Below are 5240 nucleotides of genomic sequence, written 5' to 3' on the forward strand. Positions count from 1 at the left end.
CGGAGGTTCCCGCTCTTTTGCTTGGTGGCCGCGGGGCCTGATCCCGAGGGCTCTGCTAACTCAGGAATCTAACCTTTCGTTTGTAATATTAGAGACGCGCTCTCCAGAGGAAAACGGGAAGCAAGTTGGGGCCGGATGCCCTTCGACTGACTTTGAGAAGTAAGAACAGTAACAACAGTCACCGAGCTGGTACTTAACATACCTCATTTCATTTAACCTTCACAACAGTTCCAGGAGTCGCAGAGAGATCACCCCAGCTCACGTGCGCAGATCACCGGGCCTCATTATGTGCCAGGCACTAGGACACAGCAATAAACAGGTCTCCTGATGGCCACAGGCACAGAAGGCAAGGCCCCGAGTCTGGGCTCCCCGGTATGGCAGCCACCAGTCCCATGTGCCCTGGGAGCTCCTAGATGTGCTGTAAGACTTAGGACCAGAAAAGTATGTAAATGATCTCATATCTTTGCTTTGATTGTGTGTTAAAGTTGTGAACTTTAAAAAGTAGGTTCTAGGGAAAGTAACCTCAACAGGTGATCTGAGCATAAATTCCTAACTGGGTAGGTGATGGTGGGTAGTCACACCCCAAGCATACAACTTCTTTACTAAAAGGCTTATCTTTGCCTTAGGCAAGCCCTGTCCATGGTTTCTGTCCTTATAGGTTAACACACCTTTGAAATGCCCCCTTTCAGACCCCTCCAGACAGCACATAATCTTAACTATTCTGTAATCCCATTCCCAAATGGCCTCCTCCCACCTTCATGTAACCTTCCTGACATTCCCTCCTTAATTTCAAACACATAAAAGCTGCCAATCTGTTACTCTCTGGACCATTTGAGATCTTGCTCCCTGGCATAAGTCATCAGTTTGGCTCAAATACTCATAAAAATTCTCTACAGGGGGGTCAATGGGGGGGGAAATGTCATACTTTCAACAATAAAGATTTTTTTTTAAAAAAAAATTCTCTACAGGTTTGGACATTTCTCGTGTAGACAGTGATAATATTTTGGATAAATGGAATTAAATGAAATATATACCACAATTAAGTTCATCTGTTTCTCTTTACTGTTTAAAATATGGCTACTGCCCTAGCTGGTTAGGCTCAGTGGATAGAGCATTGGCCTGGGGACTGAAGGGTCCTAGGTTCGATTCCAATCAAGGGCACATGCCCAGGTTGCGGGCTCAATCCCCAGAAGGGGGCATGCAGAGGCAGCCAATTAATGATTCTCTTCCATCATTGATGTTTCTATCTCTCTCTCCCTCTCCCTTTCTCTCTGAAATCAATAAATATATTTTAAAAATAAGTAAAAAATTTTTTAAAAACCAGCTTTATTATAAATAGAAAAAAAGCTTTAAAATATGGCTACTAAAAAATCTAAAATTACATAAGTGTCTCACGGTGATACTGTGGTTTATAATAAGAAATCTATATAGTTGGTCTTTGTCCACTGTTCCTGGCACATAGCTCCTGTATCCTTATAGTTCTCTGTTTAAGAACCATAGGGGCATCTTTTGTTGTAATATTTACTTTTGTCCTTAGTTCCTGGAATAGGCTATTCAGATAAAGGTGAAAGTGGTGTGTCTTGTTACTTGTCAGAGCCCCTTTCAACCAAATCTGAACTGATATTAATGAATGACTTTTGGAAAGCCTCTAAGGACGGGAGCTGGTTGCCAGGGGAACCAGTGATGTGATTAGAGGGTTGGAACTTTCAGCCCTACCACTTCACCCTCCTGGGAGCGGAGAGGGGCTGCACATTGGCTGGATCACTAATGGCCAATAATTTAGCCAATCATGCCTCAGGAATGAAGCCTCCATACAAATCCTTGAATTAGGGGGTTCAGAGAGCTTCCGGGTTGGTGAACACTTTCAGGTGGTGGAGGGTGGTACCCCGGAGAGAGCATGGGAACTCCTCACTCCTCCCCACATACCTTGCCCTATGCATCTCTTCCACTTGGCCATTCCCAGATTGTATCCTTTTTATAATAAACTGGCAACCTAGTAAGCAAACTGTTGTCCTGAGTTCTATGAGCCACTGTAGAAAATTAATCTAACCCGAGGATGGGGTCGTGGAAATCTCTGACTTGGTATAACTGGTCATTGTGGGCAAATACAGTTTTTCCTCCTACTCTTTTAAGCTCCTCTGGCTGGACTAATAATCAAATTAACATGAGACGGATTTATGGGAGAAAATGACCAACTTTGTTAATTATGTACATACATGGGTTCCTTAAGAATATGAGACCCCCAGGACAGATGGGGCAGTGAAGGCTTATATGCCATCTTGAGCTAAGGAGAAGGGTGGGGGCTGTGATTTGGGACTTCAAAGGGTAGGAAGGCAATGCCTGTGGAAACAGAAAAGTAAATGTTTGTTTGCTGGGTCATCTTTAACAATGGGACACCGAGAGGACCCTTAACTGGCTAGGTTCCTCCCTATCACATCTATTTCATACTAAACTAACCTATAGTTATAGATGAATATACTCCCTTCCTGGAACAGGTCTTCTACCTAAATTCTTTTGATTTTTTTTTTTTTTTTTAGAAAAGAAGGGAGGAGCATCAATTATTGTTCCAGTCATTTATGCATTCATTGGTTGATCCTCCTATGCACCCTGACCAGGGATGGAACCGCCAACCTTGGTGTATCAGGATGAAATGCTAACTGAGCCACCTGGCCAGGGCTAAGTCCTTTTAGTGAGGAGGCTAGGGGGAAAGTCAAAGATTCTTTCTGATCTTTTGTTTCTTAACCAGCTTAAAATAACCAGGATCCCAAAAGGTGTATTCTGGGTGGCAAATTCTGCTTCCTCTCCTGGCCAGCAGCCCGGTGACTACCTGGATTTGTGATCAGCGTTTGAATGGGGGGAGGGGCAGCCTGGTGGGACGGAGTCCTTAACTTGCTATCTCCGGGTAGACAGTGTCGTGTCCGAATTGAGTTAAACGCGTAGGACAACGCTTTCGGTGTCTGCTGAGAGCAGGAGAATTGTTTGGTGTGGGGAAAACCCCACACATTTGGTGAGCAGAGGCTTCAGGCGTGGAGTATTGTATGGAGCACAAAGGAAAACAATAGTTTTCTACTTCTCCTGGACATCGCTGATCAGAAACCACGGAAGAATCTCGCCACAAATGCCGCAGGAGGCAACCGGTATCCGCTGGACCCACCAGCTTACCAGCTCCCAGGGAGGCTGGTCAGAGGAAGCTGTCCCGACCTGTTGCCTAGTGAACCAGTGGCCGTGAGTCAGACTCTGGACTATGGAGCTGCAACCAGACTGCCTCCGGGTGTGGCCAGGCCTCCGGGACGTGATTCACATCACATCAGGCCGGCAGCACTGCCTTGTGGTGCCGCTGACCGCTTCCGCCTGCAGGCTCCTGGCCTCCCTAAGGAGACAGGGACGAAATTCACCAAATCCCATTTCCTTTCTCTTCCTTGGCATCTTGCCTGGAGGTCCTCCTTCGTCAACATGATTCTGTCCATCCCCTCCTGGGAGCTCTGGCCTCGGCCCGGGCCACCTGCCTGGACTGCCGGAGCCTCGGAACCCGTCCCCAGCCTTCTAGTCTGTCCCCCCGCCCCCACCTGCACCAGGGTGCTCTCTCTGGAACAGCATCAAGCTGTGAGGCCCTCAGACAAGACTCCAGTTCGGCGGACAGTGTTATTGGGGAGATCAGGCCGGGGGGGTGTGCGTTTGCAGATCTTTCTCTTCTACGTTTGTTTCTATGTTGATGGACTTTTTCACTGCGAACTGGACTTGCATTGCAATCAGAAAAAAGATAACAGTTAGAAATACCCCTAACGCACGTGCCTTATATATGCGAGAGCAGTTCAGAAAGGGCGCCCAGGAAACAGATTGGGCATGGTTGCTTCTGGGGAGAACTGGGCAGTCAGGGGTGAGAGATGAGAAAGCGAGTAAGATTGAATTTACCCTGGGCCAAATGCCTCCAATTAAATAGTAAAGCCCAACTCTTCCTAGATAAAGTCCATCTCTCCTTAGCCTGGGGAAATGGGCTTTGACTGTCTGATCCCTTCCACCCCACCCACACCAGCCAACCTGTGTCCTCTGACCCCACCCGTCTGTGCCTGGCCGGCTCCAGCGCCTGACATGGAGTCTCTCTGCTTAAGAGAGACCTCCCTCCCCCCCGCCCCCACACACACACCTCCAAGGCCTGCTGAGATAGCCTCTGCTATCAGGCTCATCTCAGCACTGCTCAGATCTGGCCTGGGTAATTCTTAATTGGAGGGAGGAGTGGTCCTGTGCATTGTAGGATGTTTAGAGGCATCCCTGGCCTCTGCTCACGAGTGCAGTAGCTTTCCTTGCCCCTTCCCCGTGGTGATAACCAAAAATGCCTTCCGACATTGCCAAATGTCCAATGTTCCCTAGGGGGCAAAATCGCTTAGCTGGGAAGCATTGAGTTAACACAAGCCACCAGTCCCTCCCTTCCCCACAGCAGCCTGCCAGCCATGTGGCACTTATCACACTGGTGCACAGTGAATGCATGTGGTTCTTCCTGCCCTGGCTGCTGACTATAGGATGGGGGGGAGGGGGGGGGGGAGATGGGCGGGGGGGGGGGGTGGCCAGGTTCCAGCTGAAATCATATTCAAATCCCTGTCCCTGGGGGGTGGGAACGGCTGGTGAGAGGTCAATGGGGAGAAAAGGAGACTTGTGTGTACTACTTTAAACAATAAAGAATTTAAATTTTAAAAAATAAAAAATAAATCCCCGTCCCTACCACTTACCTGTGTGACCTTTGGCCAATTACTTGGCCTCTCTGAGCCTACATTTCCTCATCTATAAAAAGGAAATAATAGCTCCACCCTAGAGGGCTGTGTGCCGAGTGCCCGACAGACACAATGCCAGCCCACAGCAAGGGATGGACAGATGCTAGCTGTTGTTATTAATGAACGTCCTGAGCTGTTAGTGCCACAAGAAGAGTCGCCCAGGGCATGGCAGGGGCTGGCAGCGTTTGGGAGTTCTCTGATGTTCATGTTTGCAGGAAGGGTAGTCAGCGAAGGCTCCAGACAGGAGGTGACACCTGATGCAGATCTTGACGGACAAAGAAGCCTGCCCCAGGCAGCCGGTGCCTGGCTCACACGTAGGGGGGTTGCGGAATATACACGGTCACGTGCTTGTTTGGGAAACACAGGCCCCGAGACTCCTAAGCGATCTTTCTTGCCAATCATGGGCTCTTACAACCCCTCCCTGTAGACACTCCCCCGGCACCAGCACTCACCCACCCAGGCAGCTCCCCTCGG

The sequence above is a fragment of the Myotis nattereri genome (genome assembly GCF_964212035.1).
Source record: "Myotis nattereri genome assembly, chromosome: 3".
Taxonomy (NCBI): domain Eukaryota; kingdom Metazoa; phylum Chordata; class Mammalia; order Chiroptera; family Vespertilionidae; genus Myotis; species Myotis nattereri.